We start from the raw sequence: 26,235 nt of genomic DNA on the forward strand, positions 1-26,235 counted from the left end.
TGATCACGCCTATAATCTTTCACACGGAAGTCATTTTTCTAGCAAAGGTTAACTGTATGCAGCATGTATGAGCATAGTATGATGCAAAAACAAAGTATGAGTTGAATTTGGAAAACACATTTACTGTAATTCTGATCACATGAGACTGTAATGGCTAAATTGGTAATACTGTCTGGGTTTTATGTTCCACCCCACAAACACCTGTCTCATGCTCAAATATGGACACAGGCAAGCGTACCGTTTCCAGGCACGTTTAGCCTAGCTCATTCCACTTTGCTGCAACATGTGGTGAACCATAGGTTGTTACGTATGTGCAATGGTATGGGTGTAAGACAATAGAAGTTTTGACCATCTGTAGATTTAGTGCCAGATGATGGTATATGTGCCATAAGCATACACACAGTAGTTGGATAAACATAACCACAACAGGTAAAGAAGCATGACTCAGTTGGTCCGGCATACCTTGCTCCTACATACACAATAGCATCCGTCCTTGTCCATTTAACATTTTACTGTGTACAACTTCAGCTGTGTTTGTAGGCTTACTGTAAATTTGTTACAAGTGAATGACACAACCCCATACACATCACAAAGTTACAATTGTCATAGATCACACACAGTCCTTACAGAGCTACAACCATGTACTATTTATACTTACTGGTAGTATTGGTATCCCTGAAGGTCGCAACTTCACCCCAGGTGTATGGTGCTGGTCCACCTACAAGACAACCATTTGAACATTGCTTTGTGAACATTGCAAGTACACATTGTGTACATATCATATGCAGTACTATGACATCCCAATGATCTGGTATAATCAACACGTTCGACACACATGTATATATTGTCTGTATACATGTGATTCAGCTAGTCTCCTTAAATTGCAGAGGTGGCCAGATGTTGATGCTCAGAAATATCTCACATCACATGCCTGAAGAGAGGTGAATCAGTAGGCCTCACTGCAGTAAACTAGAGTCAAATGGTCATGTTGACTACTATAGTTCAGTTAACATCTTGCTGCCAACCCAACTTTCACTCTGTGGCAGTCCTGTCAAAGGCAGTAGCAACGCATCTACTCTGAGGACAGGTCTTTATGTGGGCCTCATGGTCCACGAAAACAGCATTCTCTGATGCAATTCTACGCAATGCCACACACTCAAAAGACATTTTCCTATTGGGATGGTACAAGATTAGCTAATCCCTGAAATATGCACTTGTACACTCAGGGCCGGTGTATACTACTCTAGCTATGCAGAGGTAAGAGTTTATCCAATTTCTTCCATTGCTCCATGTTCAATGAGTGTGTGTGTGCAAACACACATCTCCATTTTCATTCTTCTCTGGGCAATTCTACACACTGCAAAGTCATCTACTCCTATTGTTGTGTTACAGGATTTTGACTCTCATCACATGTCTGTGCAATGCTTGTGAGTTGTGTAGATTGACAACTGTGGCCCGAAGTGATAAATATGACAATCAGGCCAAGAACTGGGCTGCAAGTGTAGAGTTTTAAGGTTCCCCAGACATGCATGTATGTATTTATGTATTCAGTAACAAGACAGGAACACCTTGAACACATCATACTTGGCCTTTGTTCATGACAATTGTCACTATTGATCTGTGAAGGTATGCAGTACAACATTGGCTCCTGCAAAGTGCAGTCATTCTGCATGCTACCACATTGGTCAGCCATACCACATAGTAGATTGTCTCTGGTATGGACATTTTGGATGGTTTGTCTTCCAATATTCATTGAATGACGTATTAAACACTCTTTCGTGCTGCAAAATACAGCAAGACTGTTGCTGTGCAGCACTGCACTGCTCAAGTGTGTGAGGACAGGAATGGTCATTTTGAATGTGGATATGTGCCATGCTCGGCTTGTTCCTTTAATGCAGTGCACTGCATCACATTGCATTTCTGTAAAGGTGGCTTGATTAATGAGTTCCATGGCCCATCATAAGGAACGGAACGCTAGAATGCCCTATAATAAGTCAGTCCTATCATCAATTGGTGCGCTTTGGATCTTTGTATTAAGTCCATTACGGGGATGTCTTAAAGATTGCGGAAGTAAACCTGCCCTCCTGCCTACTATAGTCGGCGTTGAGAACTGCAAATATTTATTGCTAATCAAAGACTCCCAGATGCATTCTTTCTAAGCGGAACAGCCCTGTTTCAGAATTATCCCAGATTGGTACTACAGATATCATGTCTATATATATTTTTACTTCATATCCAGAATACGGCACAAGGAATGACCAGGATACACAGCTGTTATGATTGTATCAGCAAAGAATTATCACACTGGGAACTGCCCTGATGAAGGTGACCTCAATATTAGAGGAACACCAAAACGCGCGTAGGCCTCTGGTTCCTACTGTACTTGCTTGATATCATAGCTCTATTATTGATTTCGCTCAGTCACAGTCTCCTTTGTTTGTATCTGATCATAGAATGTCTTTACAACATTATTTGATTTGTATATCCCCAAAGCTCTTTATTGATATGTAATTGTTTGCCACCCTTTGGCCTGTCTGTGTTTATCATGTATTTTAGTCTTATTTAGCTTAGCATGAGTGTGGTATGGTTGAGATAGGCCATTTGTTCTTTTTCCTTTCCAGTAGTAGGTTTTCTGCTTTTAATATTTTGTACAATCATTTAATAAATTCATATTTCGGTCATAGAATCCTCCATTCAGTTATTTTATCTGATGTTCAGCTTTATTGTGTATCCATGAAATAAGGTCATTCTTCGACATACAACCTGACGGTCATCAATATCCATTGAGATACGGGACCTGAGGAATATCCACCCTACAGGTTTATAGTTGTAGCTCTTCATTTAGATTTTTCCCACATTGCTAAATGGGTCTGATGACATGATTGTTACATGTTAAGGCCTAATTCAAGGTAAGGAGTTGTGAGTGACTCAGGGGCATATTTATGAACCTCTTGCGCCACTGCATCACTCTGTGACACTCCGCTGGTGCAAACTACAAAATCATATCTAGGAGGCCACACAAAGCCACTTATCATGGCTTTGAATGGACTCATACATATGGGGTAAGGAAAGGCAACGCAAATCACTGCCTTACTCTGCACTTGGGAGGTGTTCCATAGGTGTTGCAGTGGGTGTTTTCAGGCAACACTCATGGATTTTGAAGCTTACCCAGAATTACAAAACCATGTAAACCTGGGGATGCAACAAAACTTTATGCATCTCAAGTTGAGGTACAACAAGGATGAATAACTTTTTTTCTCCTTGTTTCTTCCTCTTTCCATGTGTGCTCCATTCTGTGTTCTGTATACTGAGAGAACCATACACATTTCTTACAGTATCTGATGATATAGGTTACACATAAATTTGGTCATTATTTAAACATCTTTTCAAGTTCTCTCTTTCATAGCAAAAGATGAGCATGCTCTGAGACTTTGGACACTTCTACATGCAGACATTCATGTTTGGCCAGCAGTTTACTGTGATAGATTTTTTGAGAGGTTCATGACCACTCTATGTTATGTGTTACATAGAGTGTGCACTCTCGTCATGTGTAATCTGTGACAGTGCCAACATGTTTGACACTCCCACATACACATGTTCCTGTGGAACTACTTTTGCTGCCATACGTGACAATGACACAGCCTTTCAATTGTTCACTTATGATTGCATTAGAATTTGGTACGTACACGTGGTGAGTTCCTATCCAGTTACATTGATAGTTGTAAAATTTATTGTCAGCCTTCAGCAGTTGCTTTTCATCAGACAATTTGCCATGGTGCACTTGGATTGACACATGCGTATTGTGATGTGGGGCATATCCATTTAGGACACAATGATGTTGTTACAAGTATCTGTCTGCCACATACCTGGACACACTACTTTGGTTTTCAAATGTATGTGTATGACCGTAACTTGTAGGTGATTGTGTACTCCCATGCCTTCATTCTTTCAGCATTGCTGTGGCGACTGTATGTTGAGATCGGTATCTAAAGTACACTGTGGTGCCTTGCCCAGGTTGTAATTAAATATGTGTTCATGACTGATGTATGACATGTTTGCCAGCACTGTGTTAGAGTTTGTGAGTTTCACACTGCTTGTTTTGTAAGAAAGGAGTCACTCTTACAGGATGGTTCACAGGTAACTTTATTCCTTATAAGAAATAGTCTCCTTCACATTATTACGGTCTTTCCTAGAACCTCCACAACCTTCTAACACTAACATTCCACCCACAACATTTCACCCACATCCTGGCCCTCCCAGATCCCAAGACACAGAACACAATACACCTTGCCCCTTTATCATATAATACATTGACCCAAATAACAACAGTATAAAATCGAAGACTTGAGAAAACATAAAACAAACTTATATATATATATATATATATATATTTATTTTTTTGCCCTGGGGCGGTCTAGTTATAGTTAGGACCATGTTTCCTTGGAAAAAGCGTTCTTTGACTTGCCCATATCTTTGGCACCGTTTGACAAATCTTCACGAAAGTTTCAAAAAAGTGTTGTGGTGATTCTTATTGTGCATAAAAAGTTTTGGGGCCATCTGTTGAGCTGGGGGGCAGATAAAAAGGGAGGTTGAAAAAAGTTGTGTTCCCCATGTTAATTCCCATAGGACCTTTAGACATGTCTACAGCCTGGACCACTAGACAGAGTTACAACAAATTTGGCAGAAAGCTGACTTTCGGTATGCAGATCATGCTTTTACTTATTTGGTGTAAATCCATTCAGTAGTTTTTGAGATATTAAAGAGAAAATAAATTTGTATATCTCTGGCCGCGATGACTGCAAATATTTCGCAAATAATGCAGAAAACTTCACAAATGTTTCACAAATATACATGCGAAAAGAAGCATTGCAATTGGCTGACTGCAACCTGACTAGAAAGTTGCAGCTGGCATTTTATTTCACAGGACATGATCCCCGGGGGTGAAAATCCAAATTGAAAGTGGCATAAGGGGTCAGGGTGAAGGTACCCTGAGCGCAGGCATATGATATGGGTGAGTTTTAGGGGCAAATTATGGGTTTAAAATAATTTTGCATCACCATGCGTGATATTCGCAAAAATTCACGAATTTTCTTAAATTATTTGCAAATATGGAAAAATCTGAAAGAAAAACCACAGACTCATTCATACACTAATTAATCCACTCATACATGCACTCAGAGACTCATGTGCTCACTCACACACCCACTCAGACACTCATGCACCCACTCACACCCACCCAGACTCACACACCCACTTTCAGACCCACTCAAACACTCACGCACCCACTCACGGATCCACTGACAGAGACTGGCCCTGTGGCCAACCTGCACTGCCCAGGGCCAAAGGGTGTGTGTGGTTATAAGGGCTTGGCTGCAAGGCTTTACTGCAGGCCAGGCCTTGCGACCAACTCCCGCCACACACGGTCGTATAGTAATTAAACTTCTTTATGTTAAAAAACATAGAAATTCACTGATAAAAAAGAAGGTTACAGTGACATTTTAGTTAGGTTCTGAATTTACTCTTACAAAACCATAGAAATTCAGCAGTTATAGTTTGAGTTCTTTTAAGTAACTATAACTCGCTCCCTAAAGTAACTATAATTCACGCCTTCGCCATGCACAGCTAATTACTCTACATATTGTATCATTGATGAGATCTTGTATGACATCTTTGATATTATCACTGCAACATTTGCAATAAAATTATTGATAAGAAAACTGTGCATGCCAAGGGTGCGAGTTATAGTTACCTTAGTAAGCAAGTTGTAGTTACTGAAAAGAACTCTAACTATAACTGCTGAATTTCTATGGTTTTGTACGAGTAACTTCAGAATCCACCTATCACATCCCTGTAACCTCTGTTTTTTTCAGTGATCATTTATAAATACACACACACATGTAACCTATAATGACTAATGACACACACATGTAACCTAAAATGACTAAAATAACTAAAACAGAGCATCACCCACAATTTGCACGTGTTGAATAACATTTAAGATTATGAACACCCACAATTGGCATATGCAAATTAATATTTAACATATTATAAAAACTTGCAGGATTTGGTTCTTAAACTTCTTCTTAACATGTTATCAACATCCTTAATATGCAATCCATTTCTAGGAGCATTTTCTATTTCCCATGGTACCGCACCACCATCACTGATCTGCACATCCATGAAAACATTACTTTCATCCACAAATCTAGGAAAGCGCTTCACATCCTTCGTCCCAGCACACACAGGACTTCTGCAAACAGAAACGCGACTCATATTCCACATTTTTCTTCCTTGGACCTTTACAGCTTTGTCATACACTTGAACTACCTTAGTTGGATCCGGCCACCTGGGTAACTTTCTCCCGCTTACTATCGGCTTACTGATTCAAACCCAGTCACCCAGACAAATTCTAACACCAGACGACTTTCCTCTGATCTTTTTCATAACCTTCATCATTTTCCCTTGATAAAATTTCACACGCTCCCTGCTCTTCTTATAGTCGATGCACACCTCCGACTTTCCACTACAATCCTTCAACCAACTTGGATCCCAGCTTTCTGTCACGCAGTAGTTCAAATGGCGAACACCCTGAAAGAGAATTCAGCATAGTGCGATGTTAGAATAAAGTCGTCTGCAAGGCCTTCCTCTGAGGCAAACCTCCCTTGCTTGCCAACTGAATGGACTCTCTAATCACGCAGTTAAACCTCTCAGTCTGACCACTAAACTGGGGTTAATAGTTGGCAGTTCTTTTATGCTTCAGCCCACACCTTAACAGTTTTCAAAAGCATTACTGACACATTGGGGTCTGTTGTCAGAACCCTGGTCTTCTGGTAGTCCCTGCCTAGGAAAAATATCCTTCAAAAACTTAATGATGACTTCTGAAGTTACTTTCTCAGTCATTTTAACTACAACTATGGCAATAGCAAATGCTTCTTTCCTGGGAACTGTACAAAATGGACCCAAAATGTCTACCCCCAACTTCCTTCATGGCCGTGGAGCAAATTCAACAGGAGAAGAGTCAGTAACACACGGTTTTACTGTTTTCTCACTATTTACACACAAATTGCATTCTCTCACCAACTCCTCCAGAATGCCAACCCTTCCAGGCCACCAACAGAGTTCCTGAATGCGTCTCTTGGTAGCAGACAGACATATATTCTTTCTTAATCCTAATGATGGGACAATTTATCACCATGAAACAAACAAAACCCATCATACATCAAATCATTCCTTACCTTAAAAAATACTGCTTGTTCCCCACTCAATTTCACTCATCTGGCCAACCTCTATTAATGTATTCACATACCAAAGTCATTTCAACATTCTTTCTTAGTTGATCCACCCTGACCTCCTTGAAAATCACTTCTACTTCATCAACTGACTAATCCCAACCATTTATGTCCACCATAGTATATGCTACAATCTTCTCCTGAATCACTATCATGTGATTTTACATTTAATGGTAATCATGACAGAAAATCAGCATGAACATTCAACCTTCCCAGTACATACTCAATCCTAAATTGATAAGATTGCAATTTTGCAGCCAATAATGCCAGCCTTGATGCCAAACTCCTGCCCCCTCCTGGAGATAGGGCGTAAACCAGTGGTTTGTGATCAGTTCATAACACAAACTGCGTTCCCCACAGAAACTGCCGTAAATGGTCTGCTGCCCAAGTACATGCCAATAACTCTTTTTCTATTACTGAATAGTTTATTTCGGATTCCCTCAATGTTTGGGAAGCATACAACACCACATACTCCTCAGACTTCAGTCTCTGTAGCAGTGTGCCACCTAATCCATAACTGCTGGCATTTACAGCAACAATACACTCTCTTCCAACCTGAAACAACTTAAGAAAGGGAGCACTAACCAAATCTTGTTTGAGATCCACAAAAACAGTATCCAGCTCTACTCCCCACAAAAACTCATTGTCCTTTCTTAATAATTTTCATAGACACTCAACTATGGCAGCATAGTTAGCGATAAATCTGGAGTAAAATTCTGTAAGATCCAAGCGTTATAGCAAGTGTAACTTTGTTTTTGGAATAGGAGCATCCTCCAAAGCCTTAACGTGATCTTGCATAGTTTTAATACCATTTTTAGAGACACAATGACCCACATATATAATCCACCTCATCACATTTTAGTCTACATTTGGATTCCTTTATAGTCAGGTCTTTTTGTGGCAACCACTGAAGAATACGTCTTAGATTCAATAAATGTTCTTCCTAGTTTCTACCATACACCAAAATGTCATATTAGAATGCTATGGCCCCTTGGGTACCTTCCAAACTTTCCTTCATTAATCAATGGAAAATGGACACAGCACTGGCCAAACCCAATGGCATTCTGCAGAACTGAAACATTTCTTCTGACGTACAAATGCAGTCAAATGGAGTGACTATTCTTGTAACTTTATCTGATGGTAAGCACTGGCCAGGTCTAGTGTGGAGAAAACTGTTGCCCCAGCCAGTGTAGAAACCAGCTCATGTAAATTTGGCAACAGATGTCTGTCAATCCAAATTTCATTGTTTAGACTTCTAATGCCCACACATAATCTGAAATCTTCAGAATGCTTCAAGGCAATAACCACTGGAGTCACCCATGGTGAAAATTGTATTGGTTGAATTACTTCTTTGCTGCACAAAGCCTGTAACATTTCTTTCAATGTCACTCTGTATGTAAGAGGAACATTACAAACCATATGTCTGACTGGTACTGCATTATCCAGTAAAACAGTTTTGTGTTTGAACCCGACAAACTTCCCCAAGTTATCACAAAAGACCTGAGGAAATTCTGACGTTAAATCATTCACACATAGATCATGTTTTACATCTCCCATCATATAAACAGGTAGAACCGCATTCGGGTCTATATTAATATTCTTTTTTTGCTGATGAGGCCATCCTAAAATGGGGTCACTTTTGGCAGCCACATAGATTTTCCCTCAAGTCTTCCTTTCCTTAAAACAAATTTTAGCCCAGATATAACTAAGCAGATCCTGTGACCAGTATAGCTACCAGGACACACATCCGCCTCCAACAATTTCTCATTCTGCCAATTCGATTCCCATAGAACTTTACTGGTGGTGCTATACCACCCACAAGAATCCACCATGACCTCTACACTTTTCCCATTTATGTCAACTACACAACTACACACATCAGAAAGTTATTTACCCCACCATTCCAAACACACAATATGGCATTGGGATTTAGCTCTTCCTCTTCATCCTCATTCACCACACAATTGACACATGATTCAGGTTTGCTTTTACACACCCTTCCAAAGTGCCCCTTTTTTCCTACATCAGCTACAAGATTTATCAATTGCAGTGCAACCTTTAAAACCTCCAAGGTAAAAACTACTGCCAGATCTGTAATAACTTGTAGACATTTTTTATGGCAACATTCTTTTTCTCCTTGTCTCCTTTAACAGTATTGACACTTGTACCAGACTTTGCTTTCTTACTGTCACCCACTGCCATCAACATTGCATTCTCTAATTTATTGCACAAATTTCTCAGACTGCTCAATGCTTCTAGCAATACTAATAGTGGCAATCAATGTCATGTCAATCTCACCCAGAGCGTTTCTTGCACCTCCTTACTTTTAGTTTTCATAATGACCTGGTCCCTTAAAACCTACTCATGCGTTATGGTCTCATTCAAACGCACGTGATGCTGGTAAAGCTCTAAAGGCAGATACCGTTCCATTATGGTGTTAATTGTTTTCTGTATGTATTGAACAATTGTTTCACAGCATAGTCAAACACATCCAAATCACCTGGATTATCCACAGGTAGTTACATTTTTAATACTCTGAGACGTATTTCACCTAAAGTACGCTTTAATAAGGCTACTTTCCTTTCAGGAGTACATTCCTCCCTTTCCAAAACATCCACATAAACCAAAAGCATAGGAAACCATTGTTTCCACTCCATTGGAGGATCACCCTTACCTTGCAAAAATGAAGGTGGCGGAGCAATACTGGGCATCTTAGACAGCAATATGAATGACCACTCAAAGTAAGCTAGTACTCTGTTGGTTTTATAATAGGATGGACCCTGCCTACTCAGCATGTAGCAATATAATTCTGCTAACTTCGCATACAGTACATGAACTTGTCGTCCTAAAAATATGCAGTTGTAAAACAGTGCAATGGTGAGCATATTACCATGGACACACTCCTGAGTGATAGTGTAATTGACAACTATGCACTGTTGAGCATATCACCGTAGATAATCTCTGTAATAGAGATTAAACTTTCTCTCCTAATGATGTGCAGCTGTACAGTACAAGGTGAGCGTATCGCCGTGGACACGCTTCTGTATGCAAGTACGGCATGGTGAGTGTATCACCACAATAATACGCTCTTAAAATTAATTACGGGTGAGAGTATCACAGTAGATGTGCTCTGAAGTGGTGACCATATCATCGTGGAATCGCTTGCAAAGCATACGCTGCTTTGTTTAATGGTGAGCATATAACCACCTGCTCACAGTCATAGGAGCCCAATTGAAGATGGCCACCGCACGTCTTACACTGCTGCGTGTCTGTTTACAGCTTGTGATTAGACAGTGGTAACTGGAGACAATTTACATGCCAGGCTGCATGCCAAAGACACACATCACCGCAAGCGCTTGACACCACACGCCGACGCTCGAGCCAGTCACTCCGTGAAAGTTCCCTCAGCTCTTGTGTGACTCCCAATAAACCAATCACACCCCAGTATGCCATCTCGCCCCAGCACGCTGCCAGTTTCCACAGGCAAACTCGGGAAATAAATCAGTGACAGCTGTCTTTAATGTAAAAGGTCATTTATTAGGACAGGATTGCATAAGCAACATAACCTTAACTTTTAACGTAAACCGTAACTTTAACAACGCCCTCCCTTTAACATCTCCTCGCTCATCCTTCCCCTTCAAACCCTTATTTCGTTTCCATTCCCCTACGCACTCCCCTTTTCCTTTCATGCCCCTTTTGGTTCATGCGTACCGCCACTCAGAGCCTTCACCTGCTTGTTTATTCCCTGGAAGGGTGGCCAAGCCCGCATCTGACTCACCACCCTCCCCCATCTACTGCTCGCTCTCTCCTGCAACCTGCCCTAACTGACAACTACCCCTACCACTCTAACTTCCATCCTTTCAAACTCTTCTTCCAATTGCCGGGTGGGTTGGAGGCCAAACTAACCGTGCGATGGGCAGCGCGGAAAGAGGCCGGTCCCTCCACCCCCAACCCCTTTTATTCCCACCCCTTAGACCCACCCCCACTTACCTTTCCCCCAATCCCCTGTCCCGCGCCGTCACTTCCTTCCCAAAATGGCCCGCGGGAAGACTAGAGCGTTGCTCCTGCTTCCCGCGGGCCCCTCCAATAGAATGCGACTGTGCCGCAAGACCTGGTGATGTCCTATTCTGCTGATCCAGCAGATCCCATGAAAATTGTTGGACACAGAGGACGCCATGGCCGCTCCAACTCCTGATTTCATCGCCAATATGTAAGATGGAGTCCCTGACAAGATAGTTTATAGGTAAGTTTCTTCCATATAAACAGGAGCAGCCAAAACCACAACCACCAAAGGAGGTCTCCTTCACATCATAACCATTCTTTCCTAGAACCTCCACAATCTTCTAACACTAAGGGCCAGATGTAGGTAGCCTTTTGCACCTCGCAAACGGCGAAAAACGCCGTTTGCGAGGCACAAAGGGCCTCACGCGATGCAGAATCACATTTTGCGAGCCGGTACAGACTCGCAAAATGTGATTCCGACTCGCAAATAGGAAAGGGTGTTCCCTTCCTATTTGCGACTCGCACCGCGATGTAGAGGTGATTTGTGACCGCGAAAGCGGTCGCAAATCAACTCGCAGTTACCATCCACTTGAAGTGGATGGTAACTCATTCGCAAACGGGAAGGGGTCCCTATGGGACCCCTTCCCCTTTGTGAATGCTCACAAAAATATTTTTTCAGAGCAGGCAGTGGTCCTATGGACCACTGCCTACTCTGCAAAAAACCGAAACAAAAAGTTTTCGGTATTTTTTCTGTTTGCAGCTCGTTTTCCTTTAAGGAAAACGGGCTGCAAAGAGAAAAAAAAACTGCTTTATTTAAAACCAGTCACGGACATAGTGGTCTGCTGTCTCCAGCAAGCCACCATCCCCGTGAGTGCCTAGACTCGCTATGGGGTCGCAAACTGCGACCCACCTCATAAATATTTGTGAGGTGGGTCTTTGCGACCCCATAGCGAGTCGCAGAAGGTGTCTGAGACACCTTTCTGCATTTCCTTTTGCGAGTTGCAAATTGCGACTCGCTGGGACTCGCAATTTGCAACTCGCAAACAGAAACCTACCTACATCTGGCCCTAATATTCCACCCTCAGCATTCTACCCACATCCTGGCCCTCCCAGATCCCAACACACAGAACTCAACAGGATACATGCTTTTCCTTTAGGCCACTTTCACCACAGAACAGGTGAGCCATCACATTGGTTACATATGTCAATGCGGCTTGAAACCTATGCGTATGTGTGTACGTTGACTGTCAGTAGGGCTGGAACATATGTGTGTTTTGTACTGTTAGTGTCACTACATTATCCCGTATGACCATTTACACATTTCTGGGGCCTACCCTGACATAGCATGCCACACATGACCTTTCCAAATACTTCTTCCTGTGTTGTTTCTGAAAGTAAGGCCAATATACAAATATACTGCCATGTGTCACACACTTACTCATTTCCACAGTACTTGTTATCACACCATTGACATTTTTGACCTTTGACTGAAATCGAAAGTAAATACAGCAATGAGAAGACACTCATATCACAATTATCTTGTGTTGCCTTTGTACTCATATTGGCTTGTCTGGTACGCCACATGGTTTCATGATTTTATTGTTATTCATTAACCAGTGCAGCTGATATGGTTCCATCCATTCACACAGAGTGAAATGACACATTACTACTCACTCATGTTCTGTGGCTACTGCCATTGATAGATTAGGGTGGGCGTGCTAATGTGGTAAATCATTGGCTACTTGTTGCAGTATGTTGTTCCCACTATGTCCACATGGCAAAAGGGCCCAGATATTTGGGAAAGGGGCACTGTGGAGTGCAGCACCTTCTTGCACATAATGACTCGTTATATGCATGATTGTCTATGTATTTTTGCCACAGTATGCAGCACGAATTGGAAGCAGTAGTGACTTAGGTTATTTATCCTACTTACACATCACATGGGGAGAGCAACTGATTTGATGCATTTCCTGGATTATCTGGTGTGGCACACATGACATGCCTCATAGACCAAGGGAGTTGCATGGAGACACCCACACAACGCCCATTGAGGCTCTCCCTTGCACACAGTGATGCAACACTGCATCTTCACAGTATTGCATTGCTCCATATGTTTACATCAAAGGCATACAAGTGGCTTTATGTGTCTTAAGATGTCTGACTTAGGGGTTCACATTACACACATACCATGATGCATGGTTCAAGGATGAGACACAGCCCTCACACATTTGGCCTTACCTCCGTCGACAGATACAGTGATGGCTATTATAGCAGACATTTCTTAATTTGAGTAGGTCTGTTATTTACTTCAGATTTACTCCCCAACAAGTAGCCCATTCCCATATTGCCCATTCTGGAAGTGCTCATTGATGAGGTTGGGCCCGAAAATGCAGGCATCACGAGCACTGCCAGGGTACTTGGCCAGCCCATTGGCAAATGTGGTCCATGATGGCCTGAACATTGATGGAGTATGTGTGCTTCTGGTTCCTGTACAGCTATGATGTTGATGCAGGAGGAACCAGTTGCACCTGTATGCAATCCATGCCACCTAGCAAAGGGGGAAATCCCGCAATGGCACAGAAACCTTACTTTGTCTCCAGCTGCTGTTATTGTGTCTTGAGGAAGATGAGGTATTGGGGTGTGAAGTGGATGAGTGCATCCTGGACAGAGGGTAGGAAGGCAGAAAATAATGGCTGCAATATTCCTGCCACTCTTGGCTGTTGTGATCTGGAAGGAACCAAATGCCAACACGTGGAGGACTGCCATCAGGTTGACCTGCGGAGCGATGTTATTGGACCAGCAGTTGGTGGCTGGAGCTTTGGTGCTACCTTGTTCAGCAGGTCTATAATGGAGTCCCTCCTCAGCCTGTAATATCTGATGACCTCATCCCCCCTGAGGTCAACTAGTGAAATACGCTGGCGAAAAACATACTCCCTGCTCTTGCACTGTAATTAAGCTTGCCAAAGTGTTTATTGATGTTCAGGTTTATATACCAGAGGGATTGCGTCATTTCCTACACCTGCGTTGCCGATGTGCAGAAATTTTGAGTCATTTGAGGCTTTGCGTACCACTTACCGACGATGTGTTATGCATTGACTAATCCATAAATATCACTGAATTCATCTTACATTAGAATTTACAGGGGAATGCCTACCTTGCATATATTACTCTGTGCACATTGCTGCCAGTTTTGGCTCTATTTTTAGATGCACGGCTAAAAAAACGGGCGCATTTTGCCACATGCCTCAACGTGTGTATATGTAGTACTTCCTCTGCGCTATTACGTCAAAATTAGTGAAGCAACGGCGGTGCAAAACTCTCATGAATATGCTCCTGAGAATGGTTATGTATGATATTAGTTTGTGTCCTTCAAATATACATTCCACACCTGACCAGGAAAAGGGACTACTCCTTTACAGGGTGTCACTAAAATCTTAGATGCTCTCTCAAAGAGGGTACTTATCATCTATGTTGGGAAAACAGGGCTACACACCTCTTGTTGCTTGCTTTTGGCTGCTCTTTGGGAATGGATTGCCATATCCTTGAAATGCAAGTAGGCTTTCCATCGTGCCCGAGGGCATTAGTATCCCTTCCACTCGTGCCCAATGCTGGTTCTACATACACAGGACAATGCCAAGCCACCCTGCATAACTCTTTAGATGATGCTTAATCTTTCATTAACTGCAGCTCCACCTCAGCTCTACTTTCTACTGCAAACGGTACTGACCATGCTTAGCAAAATGTAGCGAATGCTCCCATATATATATATATACATGAACATTCCAAAAAAGTGATCTTTTTTTGTCTAGTTTCTTCATGGAAGGTTTTGGGGTAATCTGTCAAGCAGGGACCAAGAAAAATAGGGACAGCGGGGGTCTGACTGGATTTAAGCCAAATTGGCAAGAAGCTAGATCTTGGTTCAGAAAGTGTCCTTTTTGTGATTTGGGCCCATATGTACGAAAGCTTTTTGCATATCTTACCTGACCGATCTGCAATTTCGTCCCGTTAAGAAATGCAAAACAGCAATGTACAAAGGAATCTGTAGCGTCACAAATTGTGATTTCTACTCTATAGAGATCACCTTTTGCGATTACCAAAATAGGAAATCACCAATAGGGATTTACTATTTGCGATTTCCAAACCCCAAGTTCATAACATTTCCTAATGTGAAAAGGGCATTTAGGAAATGCTATTTCCATCACATCCAATCCAATGGTAACAAGGTGCAAATTCAAAAAAGGCACCCTTAATGCACTTTTTGCAGTGCTTCAAAGGGCACACTCGCGCCTAGGGCATAGGAGCCCTTTATAAGAGCACCACTTTTTCTTCCCTTAGATTTAAGGGGGCGCTTAGGCCCATAAATAGGGAAGATGTTGAATTTCAAAATTTGAGATTTCCTATTAGGCCCGTAGGTAAGAATAGTTTTGTATTTCCTAAATTGCAATTTCCTAATAGCGATTGTGACTCCATAGGAATTGCTATTAGGAAATTGCAATTTTAGTATATTCCAATTTGCATTTCTTTAACAGCGATTTCATAGGATTCGCTATTTAGTAAATGCAAATTGGAAGTTTTGTACATATGGGCCTAAAGGTGTATCAGTTCAGTAGTTTTTGAGAATTTATGCAGTGGCAGCTAGTGACATAAAAAAAACTGTTGGGCGCTACATACATTACAACATACACACATTAAAAAATAACATTACAATATCTAAGAAAATATCTAAGAAAGAAAGAATAAAAGTTTCACTTACCTTATCCTGCAGCACATCCTCGATGCTCTCCAGTCCCTGGCTGCAGAATCCTCCAAGCGTGAGGTGAGGTCACACAGCCAACTACCTTATCCAATCAAGTCGCTGCTCATATGTTGTTAACAATGTTAAACAACATGAGCAAAGCTTCTGGATTGGCTGGAGCAGGCTGTCTCAGTGTTCCGTACGGCACCAGGAGGCCTGTGCCTACTCTCCAACCTAGCTGTCTAAGACAGATGGGTTGGAGAGGTTTGAATTGCGCATGTTGGGCTGGCTGTAGTAAGATAGCCCTCCAAACCTGCAAGTGCAATTCAAACTGAAGTGGACACTCCTCATTGCTGCCAATCAGCAGCAATGGAGCACTAGCCCCGCCACCACACTCCGTGCGACAGAGAGTAAAAAATAAAATCTAAAAAGTGGTTCATAGTTCTAAAACGTTTTGGAAGCATTGGTTTAGTGCAGGGTTTCTGTGGGTGTTTTGCCCAATGATGAGCCCATCAGTCTGTAAAATTTGTCCCCAACCATCAATCCCAGGCACTAGGAACAGAGAGATGAGACTAGCATCAAGTATAGTGGTTGTTTTCAGAGCTTTTTCTAGTGTTGTTTTGTTGCTAGTTTAAAAGGTCCGGAATATCCTTTATAATGAACCACAGCTAAGCATAGCCTTTGACGTGTTAGATTTTTGTCAAATCAGGAAAGAAATTTACCTTTTGTTTAGAAGGACCATGATTTCGGGCTTCTTATGGTAAGTCTGTAATCTCAAGACTTGCAGTAGTGGTGCCTGGTGCATCCCCATTAGTTGTGCGGGGGGGAGCGTTCTCCACACGGAGCACATTTTGCCATTTTAGAAAAAAATATATGCTGTTTTTTGAAGAGCAGATGCACTATTGTCAAGTATTTATGCGAGTGTAAATGTACCCCTGCTGCTATTACAGATGTGAAGATGATTTTGCATGCGAAAAACTTTAAATTAACAAAATAATTTTAGAACTACTCCTGGGAATTGTAGCCATCCTTATGTTTTAGGAGTGTTCCTGGAATTTATCTGAACATTTCCAAAAGAGTCAGAAATTTACTCCAAGCGTAGGTGCAAGACTATGGGCAGGGTGACTACAGTTATGCAATTCTGTGGTTGTGGCATTTTACGTTTAATTGTGGATTGGTTGCATTTACACGTAATCCATCACCTGTTTTATAATCTGCAGATTTTACCAATAAAGGCCCTCATTATAACCCTGGTGGTCGATGATAAAGCGGCGGTAATACCACTAACAGGCTGGAAGTTAAAAAAATAGAATTATCACCACAGCGGAAACTGGCAACACATACAGCCACTTTAACACACCGACCGCCACGGCGGTAGCAACAAGCACCGCAGCAGTAACCACCAACAGCCAGGCGGAAGACAATGTCCCGCCCACAATATTACAACTAACCTATCCGCCACCCTTTCTGGGTGGTACCAACGCCATCAAAAGCACGGTGGAAACAGTACACAGAAGGCAAAGGACTCACCTCTGGAGACCCGAGGAAGAACCACGACGCCATGGAGCCGAACTGCAGGTGTTCCCCATGCTGGTCTACCTCCTCCTACACCAGGAATACCAACGCCGGTGATGACGAGCACAGTGAGTACTGCCGCCTAGCACACAGGGGAGGGGGAGAAAAAAGAGAGTGACACACACACGCAACACTCCCACCCCCAACACTATTCAGACAAACCGATGCAACAACATTACATATTCACCCCCTACCCCTCAGGAATAATGCAAGGACAAAATGGTTAGAAGAAAGTGAGTGTAGTAAGATAAATAAGTAGAAATACATCCTCAAAAATCAAAACAGTATTTACAGATATACAAATGAAGGGACACTGCCCAGTCCATAATGTCCGTGGGCCACAGGGCCATATCACATAGGCCAAGGTCCCACTTGACTCCTGCCTCAATACGGAGAGAACACTGCTGGGGCATCAGGTCGAAAATACACAGGCACCTCAGGGGGAAGGGGAAAGGGGGGCACCTCAGCCGGAAGATGGTACAACGCCACTGCTCCTGGAGGGGGCTACATGCCCCCTGCGATGTCCTGGGGAGTGCAAGGCCACTGTCTCTCAAGTTGGTGGGTTGCCCACTGCTTAGTCCTGGGGAGTGCAAGGTCACAGTCTCCCAAGTGGGTGGTTTGCCCACTGCTTGGTCCTGGGGAGTGCAAAGCCACAGTCTCCCAAGTGGGTGGTTTGCCCACTGCTTGGTCCTGGGGAATGCAAAGCCACAGTCTCTCAAGTGGGTGGTTTGCCCACTGCTTGGCCCTGGGGAGTGCAAGGCCACAGCCTCTCAAGTGGGTGGTTTGCCCACTGCTTGGTCCTGGATAGCGCAAAGCCACAGTCTCTCTGGTGGATGGCTTCTCCACTGGTTCTGGAGATGGCCTTGTGCCCAGTGTGCTTCATCCTGGCAAGGTGGGGGTGAGTGGATGCCTTCTTCCACTGGTTCTGTAGGGGGCTTTGTGCCCAGTGTGCTTCATCCTGGCAGGGAGGGGGTACGTTGATGCCTTCTTCAACTTGTTCTGGAGGGGGCCATGTGCCTAGTGTGCTTCATCCTGGCAGGGAGGGGGTGAGTGGATGCCTTCTTCCACTGGTTCTGGAGGGGGGCTTGTGCCCAGTGTGCTTCATCCTGGCAGGGAGGGAGTGAGTGGATGCCTTCTTCCACTGGTTCTGGAGGGGGCCTTGTGCCCAGTGTGCTTCATCCTGGCAGGGAGGGGGGTGAATGGATGCCTTCTCCACTGGTTCTGGAGGGGGCTTTGTGCCCAGTGTGCTTCATCCTGGCAGGAAGGGGGTGAGTGGATGCCTTCTTCCACTGGTTCTGGAGGGGGCTTTGTGCCCTGTGATGCAGCACATGGGGAGTGCAAGGTCACAGTCTCTCACCTGGGTGTCAGATCCATGAGATTTGCTGTGGGCAGGATGCATGACACTCCATGGAGGCAGGACTACATTCAATCCGCCGGCGGCGCTGGCTGTACACTGGTGGCAGTGCCAGTGCTGGTGGCTGTGCTGCCAGTGGTTGGGGGAGGCTCCAGCCCTTCCCCTGCAGCCTCGGACGGCTGGCCACTGGGGCTGCTGCTGCTGCCAGTGGTGCTGGTGGTGGTGCCGGTGCCGGTGCTGGTGGTGGTGCTGCCACTGATGGTGGGAGGCTCCAGCCCTTCCCCTGCAGCCTCGGACGGCTGCCCACTGAGGCTGCTGCTGCTGCCAGTGGTGCTGATGGCGGTGCTGGTGGCGGTGGTGGTGCTGGTGGCGGTGCTGCCAGTGGTGGCAGGAGGCTTCAGCCCTTCCCCTGCAGCCTCGGGTGGCTGCCCACTGAGGCTGCTGTTGCTGCCAGTGGTGCTGGTGGCGGTGCTGCCAGTGGTGGGGGGGAGGCTCTAGTCCTTCCCCTGCAGCCTTGGATGGCTGAAGCGGCATGGTTGGTGGTGGGGGCTCATATCCTGTCACAGCCCCACACCTCCTGTCCCTCCTGCCTGCAGGGGCAGGCCCTTTGCCCTTGGCAGCTGGTGGTGCCTCCTTGCCCTTGGCAGCTGGTGGTGCCTCCTTGCCCTTGGCAGCTGGTGGTGCCTCCTTGCGCTTCGCAGTCGGTGGTGCCTTCTTGCCCTTGGCAGCTGGTGGTGCATCCTTGGCCTTAGCAGCTGGTGGTCCCATCTTTCCCTTGGCAGCTGGTAGTTGTTCCTTGGCTTTGCCCTTGGCAGCTGGTGCAGGCACACTGCCAGTGCCTATGGGTGTCTCCTTAGAGCCTCTCACACCTGCAGTAGCTGCCGAAACTACAGTGGCCATGGACTGGGTGGCAGAGGTGCTGGCCTGGGTTCTGCCCACCCTGGCCTGAAGAGAAGGACGGGGGGGGGAGAAGTAGGGAAATGGTCAAGGGTGGAGAGGAAAACTTCTTAGGGACACTGGGGCGGGAAGAGGATGAAGGTTTGGGAGTGGAGAAAGAGGGAGTGGTTGTAGGAGGTGTCTGTCTGCTATGTTTGGGTGCAGGTGCATGGGCTGGATGCTGTTGTGAGGTGGAGGGCTGTTGGGTGCCTGAGTGCTTGCGTTTGTGTACTTTGGGAGGAGGGGCACAGACACAGTGGGAGAGGACACAGGGGACGTGTGCATGGATGTGGGGGTGGTGACTGCCAGTGAGGGGCATGTAGTGATAGGTGTGATGGTGATGGAGGTAGTGGATGAGGATGCAGTACATACGAATATGTGACAGAACAACTAGGTCCTAAACAACTATAGCCTAAACCACTACTGCTAAACAACTAAAAAGTCTCTACAACTAAGTACTGAACAACTACTGTCTGAACAACTATTGTGTCTGAATAACAATTGCCTGAACAACTAATATATATATATATTCTAAACAACTAATAAACCATAAAAACCAAAAGGAAAACCCTATCTTAAAATTAGTTGTTCAGGCAATTGTTATTCAGGCACAATTGTTGTTTAGACAGTAGTTGTTCAGTACTTAGTTGTAGAGACTTTTTAGTTGTTTAGCAGTAGTGTTTCAGGCAAGTAGTGGTTTAGACCTAGTTGTTCAGGATGTTTCCCAGTGAATACAGGTGTGAGTGGAGACACTACTGGGAGGGAGGTGGACTACGATGAGGAGAGGGACACAGTGGAGGCAGTGGATGTTGCTGTGTCTGCTTCTGGATGGTGTTTGTGTGAGTGATTGTGGGATGATGTGTGGTGCTTGTGTTTGCCTGAGCCACTCCTGTGTGTTGTCTTGGGTGCATGCTGGTCTGATTGTGTGCTTGGGATAGGTTTTGGTTCAAGGGAATGGGACTGGGTAGAGGAAGTTGGAGGGGGATGCTAGAGACAGGGACATTGGCTGCCATCAGGGAGGAGGCCAGAGCCTGGAATGATCTATGTTGGGCCGCCACGCCAGAGTGAATGCCCTCTAGGAATGCATTTGTATGTTGCAAATGCCCTGTAAGCTCCTGGACCGCATTCACTATGGTTGTCTGCCCAACAGAGATGGATCGCAGAAGGTCAATAGCCTCCTCACTCAGGGCAGCAGGGCTAACTGGGGCAGGGCCTGAGGTGCCTGGGTGAGTGGGCACGGGAAACTCGCTGAGAGGCTGCTGGGAGGGCGGTGCTGGTACGGGGTGGCAGATGTACCTGTAGTTGGGGTGGCCACAGATGTGTCTGCCACCAGCAGGGAGCTTCCATCAGAGGAGGTATCACTGTCAGAACTGTCCCCTCCTTGCCATGGCGCTCCATTCGCCCTCCGTCCCACTGGTGCCCTCACGTCGGTGGATTCGGCCTCCAGGGCCATGTGGGATGCAGATCCCTCTGTCACCCGTGCCTCTGCTCCTCTGCCAGATGATGCTAATGCACATAAGGACAGGGTGACAAAACAAAAAGGGGGGGAAGAGACAGAGGATACACTTAGTCAATGGCAGCAACAACCCCACTGTTGGCGTACACAACACACAGGGGACAGCCCTACGCACTAGGCGATGCACTACCACTCACAATGCTAGTCACCAGGCAATGGACAGTAATACCTAACGCCAATAGCAGCATACCTGAGACCCACAGATCCCTGCCCAGTAGTAGATCCCCACTAGCATGTTTGGGGGTGGAGTGAATCAGCCCCTGCCCAACATGGAATTTACCCTGAAGTGTCCGGCCTGGCCTAGAGTCCAAATCCCCCACCCAGAGAACATACCACCACACGCAATTTGCAGATTTGGAAACTGTACTCACCCCCTTGTGGCTGCTGTGATGCCCTCAAGCGCCCATCTAGCTCTGGATAGGCCACTGCCAGTATGCAGAACATCAGGGGGTCAGGGTTCGACGGGCACCCCTTCCTTGTTGGGAGGCCATCCCCAGCTGGGCCTCCGCCATCTTCCTTGACCAGCGTCTCAGGTCCTCTGACCGTATGCAACAGTGGGTGCTCTACCTGCCGTAGACCGCCATGGTCCGCACGTCCTTGGTGATGGCATGCCATATTCCCTTTTTCTGATGGGCACTGGCCTGCAGAAAAATGAAAATGGAAAAAGGGATCAGTCATACCGTCTGGCCTGTTACACCCATGGCCCACCATATCCCTCCCATCTCCTTAGACACATACATTGCCCACCATACATGCTGCACACTGCCCAGGACCCCTCCACCACACCCCCATACACGAGGCCTTCACACACATCACACCATGCATTCATACCCCATGCATCGTGGCTACAGTGTACTCACCTGTTGGTTTGGCAGCCCATGAAGCAATCGGTACTGGGGGTAGGACGCCATCCACCAGTTTCTCCAACTCCGCAGCGGTGAAGGCAGGGGCCCTATCCCCAGTGACTCGAGCCATGGTCGCTTCCAGACACAGGTCACAGCAGCACTTCCAGTGTAGGTCCTCTACTGTTGAAGGTCAGGTAGCAAGTGAGTGAACAGATAGAAAATGGCGGTCACGTCCGTGGCGGTGCCTACTGTCACCGCCGGCGTACATCACCATTGGCTACTGTAACCCATAGGGCCCAATAGTAACCAATGAGGAGTTGCACGGCGGTACTCGACCGCCTCCCGCAACGGCGCACAACGTCAGCGGCATTACCTCATTTCCACCTGTCCCTCCACACAGGACAGGCGTCCTCCATTTCAAGGGGGGACAGGCCGTGGCACTTAACTGTGTCACAGCCAACATAAGCACATTTTGGGAATAAACATAAACATACTGTTTCTGTCACAACATGCAATGCATTATACATTGATGAAATGTTGAAAACTGACCAGATGTTCATCGTTTTGCCCCCTAGAGTGCAACCGCTGAGGATGAATAGGAGATGGAGACAGGCCCCTGGTGGACTTAGCAACAATGGAGGACAGGCACATTATCCTCATCTACAGACTTGATAGGGCCACAATCCAAGAGCTGTGCGCCCAATTGGAGCCAGACCTGATCTCAGCTATCCGTCAGCCCACTGGGATACCCCCTCTTGTGCAAGTCCTATCTGTGCTCCATTTCTTGGCAAGTGGCTCCTTCAAGTAACAGTGGCCATGGCAGCAGGAATGTCCAAGCCAATGTTCTCAAACGTGCTGACCAGAGTGTTGATGTGATGAAACACATGTGCAGGTACTTTGTTTTCCCCCAGGTGGAGAATTTGGCCACAGTGAAAGCTGACTTCTATGCAATGGGACATATCCCCAACATTGTTGGGGCAATTGATGGTACACATATTGCCTTTCTCCCCCCCAGGAGAAATAAACAAGTGTTTATAAATCGAAAGACCTTTCACTCCATGACCAGCACATCTCCCATGTCAATGCAAAGTATCCTGAGTCTGTGCATGATGCCTATATCCTGAGGAATAGCAGCATCCCATATGTGATGGCTCAACTCCAGAGGCACAGGGTATGGCTAATAGGTGAGCCCATGGTCCCCACCCAGTGTATGTTGGTGTATGGGTGTGGGGTTGGCCCTAAGGGTGAGTGTCTGGCTAACAGGTATCCCTTGATATTTACAAGTGACTCTGGTTACCCCAACCTCTCATGGCTACTGACCCCTGTGAGGAATCCCAGGACAAGGGCAGAGGAACGTTACAATGAGGCACATGGGCGAACAAGACGGATTATAGAGCGAATCTTTGGCCTCCTGAAGGCCAGGTTTCGGTGCCTCCATCTAACAGGTGGATCCCTGTGCTACTCACCCAAGAAGGTGTGCCAGATCATTGTGGCATGTTGCATGTTGCACAACCTTGCCTTGAGAAGCCAGGTGCCTTTTCTGCAGGAGGATGAGACTGGAGATGGGCGTGTGGCAGCGGTGGAGCATGTGGGCAGTGACAAAGAAGAGGCAGAGGATGAGGATGTGGACAACAGAACTTCTACCATTCAACAGTACTTCCAGTGACACACAGGTAAGACACTGTAACTTCACCTTCCATTGCAGTTTTGTGTTGTAAATTGTCACTGGCAAGCTGCTGTTCCCACTACTGTGGCCACTTACTGTACCCTTTGACATGTCTATTCACAGATATTTGTGCCCTACTCTGGCTCCTGGTGTATTGAGTACAGCACAATACAGGCCATACCTATGTATACATTACTGTACAGTCTACTTGCAATGTCTACATACTACATACTTGTATTTTTTTAAAGGGTGTTTATTTAATTGCTGAAAATTTAATGGGGATGTGCAGTGGGCTTGGGTGATGGTGGAGGAGAGTCCAGGATAGAGTCCAGCCTCTTTGTATCACAGTTGCATTGTCCAAGGGGACATACAAAGTGGAGCAATGGCAGTTCAAGGTGGACAGGGTGACAGAGTGGGACACAAGGGTGACAATCAGGAGAGTCTTATTTCCTGACGGAGGTCTTGGCAATGTTCTCTGGCTTCTGCCTGGATCGCAGGGACCGTTTGCGGGGTGGTTCTCCTTCTGCAGGGGGAGGGGTGCTGGTGGCCTGTTGATCCTGTGGCACGGCCTCCTGTCCACTAGCGTCAGCGGAGGTGGAGGGCTGTTCAGCGGCGTGGCTAGTGTCAGGGGCACGCTGGTGTGCCACTGCCTCCCTCATGGTGTTGGCCATGTCTGCCAGCACCCCTGCAATGGTGGCCAGGGTGATGTGGATTTCCCTCAGGTCCTCCCTGATCCCCAGGTACGGTCCCTCCTGCAGCCGCTGGTTCTCCTGCAACATGGCCAGTATCTGACCCATCATCTCCTGGGAATGGTGGTATGCTCCCAGGATGTTGGTGAGTGCCTCGTGGAGAGTCGGTTCCGTTGGTCTGTCCTTCCCCTGTCGCACAGCAGTCCTCCCAGCTTCCCTGTTGTCCTGTGCCTCTGTCCCCTGAACTGTGTGCCCACTGCCACTGACCCCAGGTCCCTGGGGTTGCCTGGGGTCCCTGTAGTGGTGGACACACTGCTGATTGACGTGTCCTGGGGACAGAGGGATGGGCCTGTTGGGTGTGTGCTGTGCTGGTGTTTCCTGAGGGGGAGGCTCTGTGGTGGTATGGGACTGTGCCTGGGTAACCGACTGTCCGAAGGTCCCTGATGGGCCAGGTTGGTCTTCCTGATCCAGGCGAGCAGAGCTGCTGTCATCACTGTGGGCCTCTTCTGTGGGGGGACTGGATGTTGCTGGCACCTCCTCTCCAGTGACGTTGTGTGGGGGACCTGTGGAGATGTAAATGCAGTGTTATTGTTTCTGCGTGTAACATGTTGTGCATGGGTGTGTTGGCCTCTATGGTTGTGAGTGCCCTGTCAGCTTTGCCTTGTGTGAGTAGTTATTTTGTGGGCTAGGTGATTCTCTCTAGTGTGCATGCTGTGGTGGTGGGTGTCCATGCAGGGCTGTGAGTGGTGTCCATGCATTGCTGGTGCATGCAATGCTAGGTACTGGGATGGGTGGGTTGTGATGGTGGGGTGTGTGGGAGGTGGTGGAGTGATGGGTGTGAGGGTGAGGGTGGGGGTATGTGATGGCATGCAGGTTGGGGGTGAAGTAGTAAAGATTTGTCTTACCAGAGTCCAGTCGTCCTGCTATTCCTGCCAGGTCCTCAGGATGCAGTATTGCCAAGCCTTGCTCCTCCCGTGTTGTTAGTTGTGGGAGAGGAGGTTGGGGTCCACCGCCAGTCCTCTGTACAGCTATCTGGTGTCTTGCTACCACGGAACACACCTTCACCCATAGGTCATTCCACCTCTTCCTGATGTTATCCCTTGTTCTGGGGTACTGTCCCACGGCATTGACCCTGTCCACGATTCTCCGCCATAGCTCCATCTTCCTTGCAATGGATGTCTGCTGCACCTGTGATCAGAATAGCTGTGGCTCTACCTGGATGATTTCCTCCACCATGACCCTGAGCTCATCCTCTGAGAACCTGGGGTGTCTTTGTGGTGCCATGGGTGTAGTGTGTGTGATGTTTGTGAGGGTGTGTGGGGTGATGTGTTGGGGTGTGTGCTGTGAGGTGCGTGGATGGTGTATGGGTGATGGTGTTCTGTGGCTATGGTTCTGTGGGTGCTCTTGGTGTCTCTCTCTCAGTTGTCAATTTCTTTGAGTTGTAAAGGGATGTGGGTAGTGTGGGTGTGTGTTTTATAGTGGTGTGGGTGTGGTGTGTGTATAAGTGTCAGGTGTGTGTAGTTTGAATTGTCCAATGTGGTGTTGTTTTGTATGTGTGTGTGTGTATTTTGAGCGCGGCGGTATGTACAGCCAATGGTTCACCGCGGTTAAATGTCCGCCGCAGTGAT

The sequence above is a fragment of the Pleurodeles waltl genome, chromosome 6, assembly GCF_031143425.1.
Source record: "Pleurodeles waltl isolate 20211129_DDA chromosome 6, aPleWal1.hap1.20221129, whole genome shotgun sequence".
Taxonomy (NCBI): domain Eukaryota; kingdom Metazoa; phylum Chordata; class Amphibia; order Caudata; family Salamandridae; genus Pleurodeles; species Pleurodeles waltl.